This window comes from Bos javanicus, chromosome 14 (genome assembly GCF_032452875.1).
Source record: "Bos javanicus breed banteng chromosome 14, ARS-OSU_banteng_1.0, whole genome shotgun sequence".
NCBI lineage: Eukaryota > Metazoa > Chordata > Mammalia > Artiodactyla > Bovidae > Bos > Bos javanicus.
The window spans coordinates 45,959,362-45,975,868 of record NC_083881.1 but is presented as its reverse complement, the minus strand read 5'-3'; the positions used below and the strand labels follow the sequence as shown (position 1 = coordinate 45,975,868).

The following is a 16,507-nucleotide window of genomic DNA, read 5'->3' as shown; positions in this document are numbered from 1 at the left end:
TCAATTCCACCAGCATGTGGGGATGGTAATAAGATAATGGCTGGAGCAAGACTTCATGTAGAATCCAACCAGCTGAGGTCTTTTATTGGTCACTGGATCTTTCAGGGAGGTTTATGAAACAAAACACAGAGGTGGACCAATGGTAGGTTACAAGTACACTCATTAATTAACAATCATCAATGGTGTTAGAAGCTCATCTTCCTCAGAGACCCCAGGAACTTGGTTGAGGGGAGATGGAAGCTTAACCAGCTATAGATTTTTTTTTTTTTAAATCATTCTGAATCACTGTTTGCATTCTGGATCAGGATTTTAATATAGTTCAGTTCAGTTCAGTCGCTCAGTTGTGTCCGACTCTTTGCGACCCCATGAATCGCAGCACGCCAGGCCTCCCTGTCCATCACCAACTCCTGGAGTTCACTCAGACTCACGTCCATCGAGTCAGTGATGCCATCCAGCCATCTCATCCTCTGTTGTCCTCTTCTCCTCCTGCCCCCAATCCCTCCCAGCATCAGTCTTTTCCAATGAGTCAACTCTTCGCATGAGGTGGCCAAAGAACTGGAGTTTCAGCTTTAGCATCATATCTTCCAAAGAAATCCCAGGGCTGATCTCCTTCAGAATGGACTAGTTGGATCTCAGTTTTTAATATAGGTGGTTCTTTAAAGGATGCTGGATGATACACAGACCTGGCCTTAAATATTACTGACACGTCTTTCATTTCCCTTTACACTTTCAGATTATGGCAAGGGGAGCTGCTAAGTCATTTCAGTCGTGTCCGACTCTGTGCAACCCCATAGACAGCAGCCCACTAGGCTCCCCCGTCCCTGGGATTCTCCAGGCAAGAACGCTGGAGTGGGTTGCCATTTCCTTCTCCAATGCATGAAAGTGAAAAGTGAAAGTAAAGTCGCTCAGTCGTGTCTGACTCTCAGCGACCCCATGGACTGCAGCCCACCAGGCGCCTCCATCCATGAGATTTTCCAGCCAAGAGTACTGGAGTGGGGTGCCATTGCCTTCTCCAAATGGCAAGGGGAGAGCCTTGATTTTGTATAAGTGTTATTACATATATATAATATATATTAATATAACATATTTAATATCTTACAACACACACTGACATGATCTTTGGCAAAAATAGGGCTTCCTTCAGCCTCAGAACTGTCATCAGAAAGCAGAATTTTCATCGAGCACATAATAACTGCTCTGCTTTATTTTTTTATATGTAAGGTTACCCTAAATGTTTTCTTTTAAAACAAATTTGAGTTAAAAAAACCTGGGTTATTATTTACAATTGCCAAGATACAGAAGCAGATTAGTGGATAAAGGTGTGTATACATATACACACATACACAGCAACAGACAGACACACACATATACATACAATGGAATACTACTCAGTCATAAAAAATAGCAAAATTTTGCCATTTGCAGCAACACAGATAGACATTGAGGGCATTATGCTAAGTGAAATAAGTCAGAAAGAGAAAGACAAATACTTTCTCTTATCACTAGACATCACTTATAGGTAGAACCCCAAAATAAAACAAACTAGTGACTGTAATGATAAAGAAGCAGACTCACAGATGTAGAGACCAAACTAGTAGTTACCAGTGGGGAGAGAAAAGGGGGCAGGAACAATACAGGGGTAGGGGAGCAAGAGGTACAAACTAAAAGGTGTAGAGTAAGATACAAGGATATATTGCACAACACGGGGAGTGTAGCCAGTATTTTATAACAACTATAGAAGGAGAAGAATCTCTAAAAACTGTGAATCACTCTATTATACACCTGTAACCGATGATATTGTACATCAACTTCCTTCAATAAAAAACAGGTCAATTTCAAGAAAAAAAATTAAGGAAACAATAATATAGATGGTAACAGTGAAAACAGAGGATAATTCAAGTTTAGAAAACTTCAGGTGTTATGTTTTATTAGTATATTTCCAATTGCATGATTCTTTGGGCCATCGCTTAGAAAATAATCAGAAAAAAATTTCAATTTTTGCTTTGTGCTGTGGTAAGGGTTTTCTCTCACTCTTAAGCGTGGCATTCCATTTTTCCAAAGATGATTTTACATGTGCACATACATGTACATACTCACATACATATCTGCTTTTCATTTATTGTGACTGGCATTCCTCCACTGATATTTGGGGTTGATATTCCCTCCCTCTGAACTCTGACAGGGATCACAGGGAGCTGGGCCATGGAATATAGTGGGATTGATTCTATCTGTGACTTCTGAGACTACGTAATGAGAGAGATACAGCTTCTACCTGGCTCACCCTCTCTGGCACTCACCTTTGAAACCCAGACACCATACTGTGAGGAAGCCCTGACCACATGAAGAGACCAGATCTAGGAGTTCTGGCCAATCCCTCAGCATAAGATCTCAGCTGACAGCCACCACTAACCTACCAACTATCAGACAAATGAGTAGACAAGCTGCAGATTATTCCATCCACCAGGATTCAAATCTTTTAGTTCAAACTCCCAGATACCCTGATGCAGAAACGAATCAATCGCTGACCCATATAATCCACAAAGAACATATACAGTTCTTCCACCACTGTGCTGGGGTAATGGCAACCTTAGTAACCGAAACACTCAGAACAGAACTGTGACAGCTGAGCTTCCCAGAGAGCCCTGAACTTAATAGATGCTCTATAGAGCCATAATGAATTAATGACACCATTCTCACCAAGTCTGAGGGCATAGCCCTGCCTTGCTACTTAATCAGCTGGATTAATCCAGCTGGATTGGCAGTCCAGCCCTCTCTGCTCTAGCCCCACTGTGTGCTGCTCAAATTAATCTCGTCTGCCTCTTCCTTCCACTCCACAGCCTCTGGTCGCAGACAGGAAGCCCTTTTCCTGCCAATCACGGTGTACAACCAGATCAATCATTTTCCTAATTTTGATGAGAAAGAAGGGCCTCTGGCATGGATAGAGCAAATGTTGTGTTGTTTAGTTTTTTTCCTTTCCGCCCCTCATCGCCTTTCCCTCACATGATTAAGAAACCAGCGATTTGGCTCTTTCAGCTAGAGATGCACATCCCACCATGTTTCACAAGTCAGCACCTCTGAATCTGGCTCCTTCCTGCTCTAAAAAGTTTCCTTCAGATTAGCTGAATGAGTTCATAGCTGATACATCATTGCCCTGAAACCCCTAGCAAGTTTCTTGCAAGTAAAGCTAATCAAATCTTTTGAAAACGCCTATAAACCAGTCACAGAAGGCTGTAAATTAGGAAGGGAGAGGCAGGAGGGTAAAACTGCTTACACATCAATATATCAAACTTCCTGGGAGGTTATTCCTTCACTTGCTCATTTCCTAGGGAATGAAGTACCCTCAGCACCAAGACAAGCCCCATCAACTGGGGATTCAGGAGGAGATGAATCCCAACATCCCCAGTCAATGCAGAACACACCCTTTCCAGCCCACCACGTACGCTTGTGCGATAAACTTCCTTTTATTGTAAATCCAGGTGCGCTGAGGCTAATGCTCCAGGTGCGGCCTTGATTTGCCTCCACCCTATACTCTTCGTTCTTGTTGTTTAGTCACTAAGTCGTGTTCGACTCTTTGTGACCCCATGAACTGTAGCCTGCTAGGTTCTTCTGTCCGTGGGATTGCCCAGTCAAGAATACTGGAGTGGGTTACCATTTCCTTCTCCAGGGGATTTTCCCAATGCAGGGACTGAACCCACATCTCCTACAGTGGCAGGCTAATTCCTTACCACTGAGTCATCATGGAAGCCCACACTCTCCTCTTACTCTGCAGGAATTTGGTGTTAGATGGTGAAGCTTCAGGCATACATTCTTAAGATTATATGAGCCTATGGGGATATGCCTCCCTATAAACAGGCATAACAGATACAATGGGGAGGGACAGAGATTCCTGGCCTTAATAAGCCCTGTTTGTCTCTTACTCAGAATGTGATGTAAGTATTGGCCCCATTTATCAACTGACTCGCAGCCTTGGCTCTAATCTGAACTTGTTATTAGTTGGCTACACGTTAACTTGTGAAGAGCCATTGTGACTCCCACTGCCCGGGTCTGCAGCTGCTTTCTCTATTCTCACAGCAGACTTTCATTTGTTTTGCTTCAACTTCTCCCGGTCAACAGCCGCCCCCATCAACTTCCACTCCTCCTCCATTACGACGCCCTCAACAGCAACCGAGCTTGGGGAGTCAGTGCCATCACCTGATGTCTTTAAAGAGCTTATACTTTATTTCTCTGCGCAATTTGGAACAACAAACATGTGTCAAACTCACGTCAGCCTATTCAATACTCACACTGTCCCACTGGGAGGTGTAAAGCTGTCCACTCTTCATGGTGTTACTTCCTTGCCCCTCCCATTCAACAGGCATGCCTCTCTCTACACCCAACATTAGATAATTTTCTCGAACATGGTGTATTTCCCCTCACAGTAAGAGTCTAAACCAAAATAATAGTTCATAAAACAAAGAGAGAGTATTTCATATTTATTAGAAAGTAATTAAAAAAAAAATCTTGCCTGAGGCAAACATTAGAAAAAACACCTGCCCTATTTCTTTCTCCATGCTCAGGAGGTCTGTTGTATCTGATTTCCAGCCCTGGAGACAATTTTGGTTTATTCTGCTGCCCTGAAAGAGGCCGGAGGCAGTTTGTCATCTTAACCCCTACGCACTGGACTTCATGCAGAATTCCAGGCATTTTCTTTATGAATTGGTCCTGGCCTTTCTATAGGCAATGTGAATGTGCATTTCAGATGCCTTTACTTTCTGTTTTACAGACACCTCACTTCATGTAAAAGACACATGACATTTCTGAAAGTCCTTTAAAAGGACTTTAAAGGAAAGTTGTCTGCAAATTATTTTTTGCAAGAAATTCCAATTTTGCTTTAATCCATAATTTCAACTATGTTTTCTACTAGTTTCTGATTTGCATTTAATTGGAAAGGGTTCTTCTGTTTTTTTAAGAAATGTATTTATTTATTGGCTGTGCTGGGTCTCCGTTGCTGCACGGGCTTTCTCTAGCTGTGGGGAGTGGGGTTACTCCCTGGTTGCGGTGCATGGGCTTCTCACTGCGGCGGCTTCTCTCGTTGCAAAGCATGGACTTCAGAGCACGCAGTCTTCGCTAGTTGTGGCACATGGGCCTAGTTGCCCCATGGCACGTGGGATCTTCCTGGACCAGGGGTTGAACCCATATCCCCTGAATTGGCAGACAGACGTTAACCACTGGGCCTCCAGGGAAGTTCTAGAAAAAATTCTTAAGTTACATGTTGTTTAAGGTAAACTTGTGGCATTTCTGCTAAGTAATAAAAAATGTTTTAAAGAAGCTTGATATTGAAAGAACATATTACAAAATACTTTTAAAGCGAAATTTTATCTTATAATTCAGTTATCCATTATTTGTTTTGCAATATAAATTCTTTTTATTTTTTAATTTACTGGGTTTCAATTTATAAGAGAATGCCAAAATTTTAAGCCCCCAATGGCTGTGCAAACTCTTAATGAGTTCGGCTCACATGAAGCCCAGTGGGTTGATTGGAAAAAGTGGAGAAAGCAAAGACTGTTTACTGCCATTGGCAGGACAAAGAAAGCTTTATGCCCAAATATCAGAAAGTGGTAAACATACTTGCTTATAATGTGATGCTACAGGTATTTGTAAACTCTAAAATTGTTTCTTCCTCTCTTACCATCTTGTAATGTCTTTTCTTTAGTTTCAAGTCTTCTCTTTTATTGTCTTCCATTGTGTAATCTTACTCAAGATTAGAGAAAGGAAGGAAGAGAGGGGAGGAGGGATGAACACGTATACTCACACAATAACCCATTAATGTCTGTTCTAGCAGCTTTTATGCTCATTTGCCAAAAAGTGCCTTTAATTATCAAGAAGGATGGGCTAATTTACAGAATACTTGGCATTTAAATTAAGTAATTTTTAAGTACTAAAGCTTTTGACTGTGTGGATCACAATAAACTGTGGAAAATTCTGAAAGAGATGGGAATACCAGACCACCTGATCTGCCTTTTGAGAAATCTATATGCAGGTCAGGAAGCAACAGTTAGAACTGTACATGGAACAACAGACTGGTTCCAAATAGGAAAACGAGTACGTCGAGGCTGCATATTGTCACCCTGCTTATTTAACTTCTATGCAGAGTACATCATGAGAAATGCTGGACTGGAAGAAACACAAGCTGGAATCAAGATTGCCAGGAGAAATATCAATAACCTCAGATATGCAGATGACACCACCCTTCTGGCAGAAAGTGAAGAGGAACTCAAAAGCCTCTTGATGAAAGTGAAAGTGGAGAGTGAAAAAGTTGGCTTAAAGCTCAACATTCAGAAAACGAAGATCATGGCATCTGGTCCCATTACTTCATGGGAAATAGATGGGGAAACAGTGGAAACAGTGTCAGACTTTATTTTTGGGGAGCTCCAAAATCACTGCAGATGGTGACTGCAGCCATGAAATTAAAAGACGCTTACTCCTTGGAAGAAAAGTTATGACCAACCTAGATAGCATATTCAAAAGCAGAGACATTACTTTGCCAACACAGGTTCGTCTAGTCAAGGTTATGGTTTCTCCTGTGGTCATGTATGGATGTGAGAGTTGGAGTGTGAAGAAGGCTGAGCACCGAAGAATTGATGCTTTTGAATTGTGGTGTTGGAGAAGACTCGTGAGAGTCCCTTGGACTGCAAGGAGATCCAACCAGTCCATTCTGAAGATGATCAGCCCTGGGTGTTCTTTGGAAGGAATGATGCTAAAGTTGAAACTCCTGTACTTTGGCCACCTCATGCGAAGAGTTGACTCATTGGAAAAGACTCTGATGCTGGGAGGGATTGGGGGCAGGAGGAGAAGGGGACAACAGAGGATGAGATGGCTGGATGGCATCACTGACTCGATGGACATGAGTCTGAGTGAACTCCGGGAGTTGGTGATGGACAGGGACACCAGTTGCAGCCTGGTATGCTGCGATTCATGGGGTCACAAAGAGTCAGACACGACTGAGCGACTGAACTGAACTGAACTGAATGCCCTCTTTGGCCACCTTCACTCTTTCAAGGGAAAAATGTGATTAGACAAATTTTAAAAGGTATCTCTTCTATTATATTTTATTCCCCGGGTAGTTTATGAGATCCACTTGGTCCTTCTTGGGTTTAAACCAAAATATCTCCATGGTGAATGAAGCTCTTAAACATCTTGCCTCCCCAAGAGAAGATATCTCACTGCTAGAAAGTTTCCAGGTAAAAGTTAAACACTTTTCCTCTTGAATGAATGAAAGATTCATTTCATTTACATTTTTCCAACATTGACTACTGCTTCAGTTATCACCTGGATCACTGTATGCTTCCTAATTGTGGTGCTCATCTCTTGTGAGCAGTGTGGCACCTCTAACTAGCAGTAGCGGCTACGCAACTTCAGTCATTTTTTTCCAAGTATACAGTATGGCATTGATCAATTCCTCCAACAGTTCTTCATAGGGCATCTGTTTCAGACCTTTTACTTTCCAGTCTCCTCCACCAGGTATTGTAGCTTGTTAGTATTTCCTTCAAAAGGTATTGTCCTAAGTGTGGCGACTACAAAAATGAAATGTGTTATTAAGTCTAAACCTTCATTATTACTGAGTCATATCAATGACTTGTACTGAACTTAAGGGAAAGTTCTAAAACTTTGCATCTTCTTTAGATGAATTTCTGTCAAATTAGCACTCTCTGACCCTGAAGCAGATTTTTTTAATCAACATTAATTTCACAGGTTTCAGTCCATCATTTGAGATCTTTATTAAATAGGGCATTTGGTTATTCTCACATATCTGCACCATCCATGTAAAGAAAACGTCTTTGAGGTCCTCAATAACTTTAAAAAGTGTAGCAGGGTCCTGGAATTAAAAGCTTAAGAATCACTATTTTAAGGCATCATCATGGTGGTGCCATTAAAGAAAAAAAAAAAAGAAAAAGATGTTTGGCCTGATAGTTGTTTTCCCTTAGCTTGTCCATATTAAATTTTTGATGGCCTTTTTTCCTTCCAAAATGCTCTGAATTACAGAAACTGAAAATTTGAAGGAATCTAAATGGTAGGTTCAAGTTTAAACCCAAGGCAAGAGTCCAATCCAGTTTAAGACATCTGAAATGGTGGCCAGAAACCTGGATCAGGATGGATATATCAAGGGTGTGTGTGTGTATAAACAACCACTTGAATACATAAAGATCAAATTGTCAATCCTGTACCTGAAAATAATTACTACATTTTTCTTTTCTCTCTCTTTTTTTTTTTTTTTTTTGAAGCTGCACAGATCTAGAGAAACCTAGACCTGCGAAAATGGCAATCTAGATTCAAGATTCTCTCTGAAAGTTTGCAGCATTAGAAAATGTGTCCTTTGAAAGGTGCTATTATTTCATGCCTATAAGCAATAGTCTTTTGTATCAAATACATCAAATGGTCTTTTGTTTCAAAGCCAAAGTCAGACCTCCATCATCTTTCTCACTGCTTTTTGAGTCTTACTTTTGGAGCAATTCAAGACAAATTTCACTACCTGCTGGACTTATTTCCAGTTCACATATCACACTGGGGCTCTCCATGGGATCACATGTCTTTTTTTTTTTTTAAACGTTGGTATATGATGAATCCCAAATCATATCTCCAGGCCTAACTTCTCTTCAAACTGTATAACTGATGACTTCACATTTCTATTTGCATATCTAGGAAACATTTTCTTTTTTTGATATGCTGAGTTTTTGTTTATTCAAGAAATATTTATAAAACATTTATTACATGCTTGGCCTGTTCTAGTCAATGGGAATAGAGCACTACACAATTGTTTTCTTCTTAACCATACAAAGTTTATGTGTTTATATCTAACCTGATTCCCGCCTCTTCCCTCCTTTCCCTCCACAAATCTTTGTTAGTAAACAGTCTAATTCACCTTTGCCAAAAATGATCTCCTATTCTTCCTCCCCAGACTGCTGTCTACAGCTCATCTGAGAGAGACGGCCTGCTTCCTGTTGCTGAAATCCCAAATCTTGGATTAATCATGGATGCCTTTCTCTCATAGTCCATGTCTCATCTACTGGGGAAACTTGAGGGGTCTACTTTCCATTGTATGCAGATCCACTTCTCTTTTCATCACCAACACTGCTACAGTCATGATTAGAAACACTATTATGCCACATCTACAGTACTTCATCAAGGTACCCAATGCACCTAACAGAGCATTTTGTTTTCCCCCTGCCCTTATTTGAAATCTTTACAATGTTCTACACAACCTCGAGCAATCTGAGCACCTAAATCTGCGATGCCACCTCTATTACTTTTTCCCAAAACATGCGCTTCCACTACACTTTCTTGATGTTACTCACACATGCCAACTATACCCACTCCTTGTTTTGCCTGAAATGGTCTCCCCCAGATACCTACACATAGCTAATTCCCTCACTTCCTTCAAGCCTTTGTTCCAATACTACCTTTCCAATACATCCTGCCCAATCTCCCCTAATTAAAAATGCAACACTCTCTCTTCCAGCTTCCAGAACTCATTACCTTGTTCCACTGTTTCCATCTCCATAGCAAGTACCAGAGTTAACTTTGTCTTTTGTTTATTATCAGTTTCTTTCCACCAGCTTGCAGCCTCCTCAAGGGCAAAGATCTTTTGTATTTCACAAAGAATCCCACACTTCAGAACAGTGCCTGGCACACAGCACTGATAATTTGTGGAAGGAATGAAAGAAAGGTCTGTCTATCATATATCACAGCTCCTATATCCTTGAGTGTCAGAAAACTGGTTCAAGTCCCAGCTGTGCTTTTGACATTCCCAGGTTGGGAGTAAAACAGGCTTTCCTCCGATTAGATGTCTCTCATAGTGAGCCAAAAATGCAGAGGCAGTCTGGCACTATAATTCTTAGCAAGATAGCTCACATCTCTGATCCTTTTTTTTTTTTTTTCTTTTTTGAATGATACTAAGAGTGATGTAATGAAAGAACTTGGCATCTGGAATCAGGCAGACCTGGATGGAAGGCCAGTTCTGGCATTCACTAGCACTGTGACCTTGGGCAGGTCACCGAATCTTTCTAAACATGCTCCTCAACATGCTGGAAACAATTCCGATCTTGTCCTTGGTGGAAGGATGAGAAATATGCTTAAAAGTGTCTGCACACACTATGTTCTCAGGAGAGTTACGGTCACGTCTCTTGAAGGGCACCAGGACACCCGCCTACTGGATTCTCAGGCCCGATGCGGGGAAGCAATAGTGTGGTGGACACAGTCAGTCTTTGGAATCTGGCTGACTGGAGCTCAGTTACAGGCATTGTGAGATGGCGTTAGGACTACTAAGCAGAGATCCGAAGGAAAACAGCTGGTATGAAACAAGGAAGACGAAAAGGCACTGGTGGAAAAGGTAGATATAGGAGCAGGGAGAGGGCGAGCAAATGCAGAAGAAGGAAAGAAAGGAAAGATGAAAAAATAAAGATACCAAATTAGGAGACACGAGGAAACGGTCCTCCTTATTCAGGCTGGCTTTGCTGCAACCACACAAACGTCACTTCATGCCTTCCAACAATAGGTTGTGCCATTGGTTTTATCCGACTCAGAGTCAGCTCTTCCATGTCTCCAGGGATAGTCAGACAGAAAGCACCCTAATTTCACACCAAAGATAAATCCCCGATTCCCCAGGCACCTAAATATTTACAAAGGCACATCATCCAGATGTGTAGACTCTACTGCTCACAAGCTGTGAAGCGGATGCTTGCATTCAATGCTGGTTAAGATCTGCTGCATCCCAAGTGTGGGATACTGGGTATGCATCAGGGTTTCTAACAATAAAACCTCATGGAGGGAACACACAGACATATACAGGCCATCAATAGGAAACGAGATCCCTCTGGCCTCCTGGATGGCTTGACTATCAAGGCCTGCCTTTCCTATCAGCCCCGATTGTTGCGCCTGTCAAGAGGGACACGAAGGGAGAGGATCACACTGTCCTTTGTGCCTGCTCATAGTAAGGAGGGAAACCCATCAGCTATCTGTCCAGATGAGCATACCCTGTGGGTAGGTGCAAGGAGCCAGGGCACATGTGCACTCCAAGCACGTACCTGATGGGCAAACCCCTGCAAGAATTCTGGATGAACAGGAGCACAAACGAAACCAAACAGGAAGCATAAAAATGGTTGTTGATCATCCTTGTTTCATATTTTTACTAAAATTCCTTTGGAACAACAATGTGGTACACTGATAACAAAAATATCCTCAGTGCAAAAAAACAAAAAAGACCCTTTGCAATATGACCCAGGGTCCTTAGATTCCCAAGGTAGCACCTATTTATTTATCCATCTCTTAAATATAGGGGTAGGGGAGAAGGGAGCCTGGTGACTTGCTTTGATCAGAAGAACAAGGCAGAGCTGATGATAGGTGAGGTCAAGAGATCTTTTGCACTTGGGCCTGCTTCTTGCTCCTCTGAAATTGCTAGAACAGGTCTGGTTAAATTGGACCAAATTGGGCTTGGGAAAGTGGCAGAGGAGATTAATACCATTCTAGACATAATATTAGGCACAGTTTTATAACAGCATATGGGAGCGAGAATTGTTTTAAGTGCTTTAGATAAATCATCTTTAATCTTTCCAAAAACCTACAATCTTTCCAACAATCCACAAAGTAATTATTATTTTCAGTTTATAAAGGAACAGGCTTAGAGGGGTGAAGTAACTCATCCAAGGTCACACTGCTAGTGAATTCAAACTCTGTTCTTACTCCATGAACCCAGCAGGAAATGAGGATTATGATATCATGTTGGCCTGATGGATGCAGGGACAAAAAGATATGACATCTTACTGAGGTGCCCAGGGCTAGACTGCTTCCTTAACTGAATCAATGAAGATAAATCTGAGCTGCCTTTGTCCTGAGTATGCCAAGCTTAGAGCTGGAACTGGCACCAGTCATAAGACCCCTAGTCCAGGGCTCTTTATCCTTATTATGGAAGGAGGCACATTTTTTTGTACTATATGGGAAGGAAGGCAAGGCTCATCTCTGTCTCTCAACTACATCCCCAATAATATGTGGATAAAAACATCTCTCTCTATCTTGCAAAGCTGTTGTGATGACCAAATGAAATAATCAAAAGGCTAAGTGTTCACTTTGGATGAATATACAGAAAAAGAGGGCCGATGGGTCTCGGGAAGTTGAGGGCACCATGCTATTGGCACACAGGAGGAAACAAAAGACCTAGGAGAATGTTGCTCTAGGTATATTTAGCAGGGATAGAATGGGGACTTGGGTTTGGAAATCTTAAAATCTCTACAATCTGTTAGGGTCAGAGCTACAGTCTATGTAAAGCTTCTAATACTAGTGTTATCAGGCTTTAAAAGTCAAGCCTATATAAAGGATTGTCATTCTCCAGGCCCATGACTTCCCAGTGGCAGAATAATTTGTTTGTAAGTTCAACTGAACCACATGAAACTTAGTTCAATGAGGGCCATTACAGACTAAGTGTCTGCGTCGCCAATACATATGTTGAAGCCCTAACCCTCAGTGTGACTGTATTCAGAGGCAGAGACTTTATGGGACTAATTAAGGTTAAATGAGGTCATATGGTGGGGTCTTGATCCCATAGGATTACTGTCCTTAGAGAAGAAGAGACATCAGAGAGCTCTTTGTAGCTCTCTCCAGGGTGTGGACACAGCAAGAAGGTGGCCCATTTCCAAGCCAGGAAGAGAGCTCTCAACAGAATCTGCATGCTGGCATTCTGATCTTAGACTTCCAGCCTCTAGAACTGTGACAACAGAAAGTCCTCTTATTTAAGCTACTCAATTTGATGGTGTTTTATTATGGCAGCCCAAGCTGACTAATACAGGGGTGAATTCTAGTTCAGATAAACTGGCCAGATGGACGAAATAGCCTGACAATCTAAGGCTGATAGAGCTCTGAAGACCTTAGTACATACAAGGGAAGAGAATAAAATAGAGTAGCATGCATTTTATCACAAAAGCAGAAATATATGTTTCTTGTATATGTACATTTACCTTTCAAATACTTTCATATAATTAAAGAAAATTTTTACTTCAGATTGATCTCATCAACACAATTACCTTTATTGTCATAAACTATTTTTTCCCACAAACCATGTCTACGCACATATTTTTAAGGCTATATTTCCCTCTGCACAAAAAATCATGTACTTTCACTAGCTTACCAATTTAGGTCATTTTTATGCCTCTATAGTCATCCTGTCTATTTTTAACCTTCTTGTTGCTATCAAGGAAAGCATGCACATGCTTTTTTTTTTTTTTTTTAAAGAAGATATACAAAAGAGCTTACACTGAAAAACAAAAGTTCCATGTCTTCTCACTGGATACAATTAGTTCTTCGAAGTTGAACACACACATAGCCTAACTTAAATATCTCCCTTCTCCAATCCCAGTTGCAATTTCCAGGGGCAACCTCTTAATGATTCCTCTTTTCAGTCTCTTTAACTTACCAAACTTAGAGAATTATCTGTAGATTTCTCCATGAGAAGGATGAGAAATTCACACACATAATGCTAGTGGCCCCTTCCTTCTCCTTGGTTTACTCTTTGTATTAATAACTTTAGCTCTTAATTGGTTATCTTTGTAGCCTTGATATATTTAAATATAGGATTTTCCAAATAAGCCCCTTTACATTTTTTTCTATGGTTCATTTCTTCTTCCTACATTTTCAATACTTGCTCACCTCCTTCCAAGTCCCACGTCCATCATCTACACTATTATTTTTATATTGTCATGGTTAATGGTGGATATTTTGCCCTACAACCTCTGTCTGGTCTGCCACATTATGACTGTAGATAGATTCAAAGTTAAAAAATCAGTAAGCAGCATTTACCCTATTATGACTGTGTAAATACTGTTCAAATGTTGAGCCAATTAGTCTGGTTTGGATTTTTTTCTTGTGTCACATTCTCAGCATTCCAATGTCATATTTGCTGAGAATTTCAAAGAAGCTTCCCAACATGAAAACCAGATAGTTTCTTTTCTTATATGCCAACAGTTGCTTAAACTCATTCCACAATTTCGTTTGCTGTTTCCACATATCATCCATACATTCATCAACATTAAGGGCCAATAAAATATGGTTCCATGGGCCGGTCCATCCACTACCTGTTTCTGTATGGTCCACAATCTAATTTATCATAGTTTTTATTTTTAAATAGTTAAAATAACCAAAGAATAGTAATATTTTATGATGGGTAAAAGTTATGTGAAACTCAAACTTCAGTGTCCATCAAGTTTTACAGGAACTTGGCTATGCCTATCTGCCCTCAGGCTACAAAACTAGAGTGAATGATTTTGACAGAGACCAAATGGCTTGCAAAGTTGAAAATATTTACTCTCTGGATCTTCACAGAAAAAAGTTTGCCAACCCTTGTTCTACACATGGGGAGAGATTTTTCTCAATTTCATGTGCCAAATAATCTATGACATTTTAAAATTTATTTCAAAAATTGTATTGTAATTTCCATGGGCTGACTTATTCTTAGATATGTACCTTTTTCACAGCATCCAGGAAAAAAATGAATGCATTTTATATGGATGCAGTATGTTTCTGAATATCTCTGAGGATACAAGAAGAATTTTTAAAAGGAGGATTTTATTATTCAAAAGTTCTCTTTGCACATATTTGGCTTTATCTGTAGGTTTCCTGCAAATATCTGGTTTATATCTTTATCTCCTAATGAAAAAAAAAAAAAAAGCGGCAGTGGAGACTAGACAGGGATTTCTGTGCATTTGCACTGGGCGTGATGCCTGAGTAACCTATTACTCAAAATGATCCCCAAATGCCAAAATGAAGATGACCTCACTCTTGAGTGCTAATACCCACACAATATGCTCCAGTTCATCCCACACACTTAAAAAAGTTAACCTTTAAGAGACATACTATTTCTTTGCTTGAGGCATAAACACCTGGCCATTAGGCTTTCTTTCTACAAGCAGGAACGGGCAAGGAAAAGACTGATGAACATCGCTTTACTGATCCCCTATTTTACATCCTGTTTCTACTCCTGTCCCCAAGTCTAGAACCTCTTTGAGATTTTACAATGAAACTCACTGGTGTCTCCCCACCCCCCTTCCTTTCTCATTGTTATTGCCATCAATGTTTATATTCCCCTACCGTTATCTTATTTTTTAATAACTTTTTATTTTGCATTGGGTTACAGCCAGTTAAATGTTGTGATACTTTCAGGAGAACAGCTTCCCTGTGGCTCAGATGGGAAAGAATCTGCCCACAAGGAGGGAAACCCAGGTTCGATCCCTGGGTCAGGAGGATCCTCTGGAGAAGGAAATGGCAAAACACTCCAGTATTCTTGCCTGGAGAATTCCACGGACAGAGGAGCCTGGTGGGCTACAGTCCATGAGGTCACAAAGAGTTGGACACAGCTGAGAGACTAACACTTTCACAGCCGATTAATAATGCTGTGATAGTCTCAGGTGAGCAGCAAAGGGACTCAGCCATACATACACATGGATCCATTCTCCCCCCATTCCCCTCCAGGCTGCCACATAACATTGAGCAGAGTTTCATGGTATTTAGCAGGAAGAAGACACAGACATCTGTGCTCAGTTTATGGTCAGTACAAATGATTGCCATATTTACTTGTTTCTAAAAATTGTTATACTATTTTCTACATGCAAAAGAATATATGTTCACATATAGGCACACACACTTGTGTTCCAATGAAAAGCTAACAATGGAATCATTTCTCCATTAATAGACAATGTATATTGTTCCTGATTTTTCTGCCACAATGTATTTTGAAAACCCAATCTCCCCCTTCCCTACCTCCAGCTATTGCCCTATTTGTCCATTCTCTTCACAGAAAGACAGAAAGAATTGTCTAAGGCAACCATCTGTTTCAGCACTGCATGCTGTTGACCTTGTTGGGCTTCCCTCCCTCTTCCTCCAAGTGAACACGCTCTTGTCACGGCCACTGAGGCATCCAGGTGGCCAAGTCCAGTATCACTTCTTCCAATAGCACACCTCCCTTCATGTGGCCCCTCGGTTGCATCTGACACCATGAGACAAACTGTGATGGTGAAATACTTCCTTCTCCTGGTTTCCAGACATCTCACTCTAATGGTTTTCCTTCTACCTCTCCAGTTACGTCTCTTTTTGCAAGCTGATTCTTCTCTAGATGGATGGATAGATGGTGTGCTCAGTTGCTCAGTAGTGTCCAGCTCTTTGCATCCCCATGGCCTGTACCTCATCAGGCTCCTATGTCCATGGAATTTTGCAGGCAAGAATACTGGGTTGCCATTTTCTAGTCCAGGGGATCTTCCCGACCCAGGGATCAAACCCGTGTCTCTTGTGTCTCCTGCTTCTCCTCTCACTCACTCCTAAGTGCTCTGTTCTGGCATTGATGCTAGAGCCACTTCTGTTCTCTATGTGCACTCTCACCAGTGGTAATTTCAAGTCCTGTTGGCTTTAAATACTGTCTATAAGTCAGTGATACCCAAGTTTTATACTTCTTCCTCAGTATCTCTAACTTCAACTTATTTAGACAAGTCACCTA

At 41.0% G+C, this 16,507-nt stretch overlaps 1 protein-coding gene across 3 annotated transcripts in view; it reads right to left on the bottom strand.

Moving 5' to 3' along the window:
- SAMD12 (sterile alpha motif domain containing 12) overlaps nt 1-16,507 on the bottom strand; it is a 450,608-nt gene that overhangs the window by 253,761 nt on the left and 180,340 nt on the right. The window lies entirely within an intron of this gene.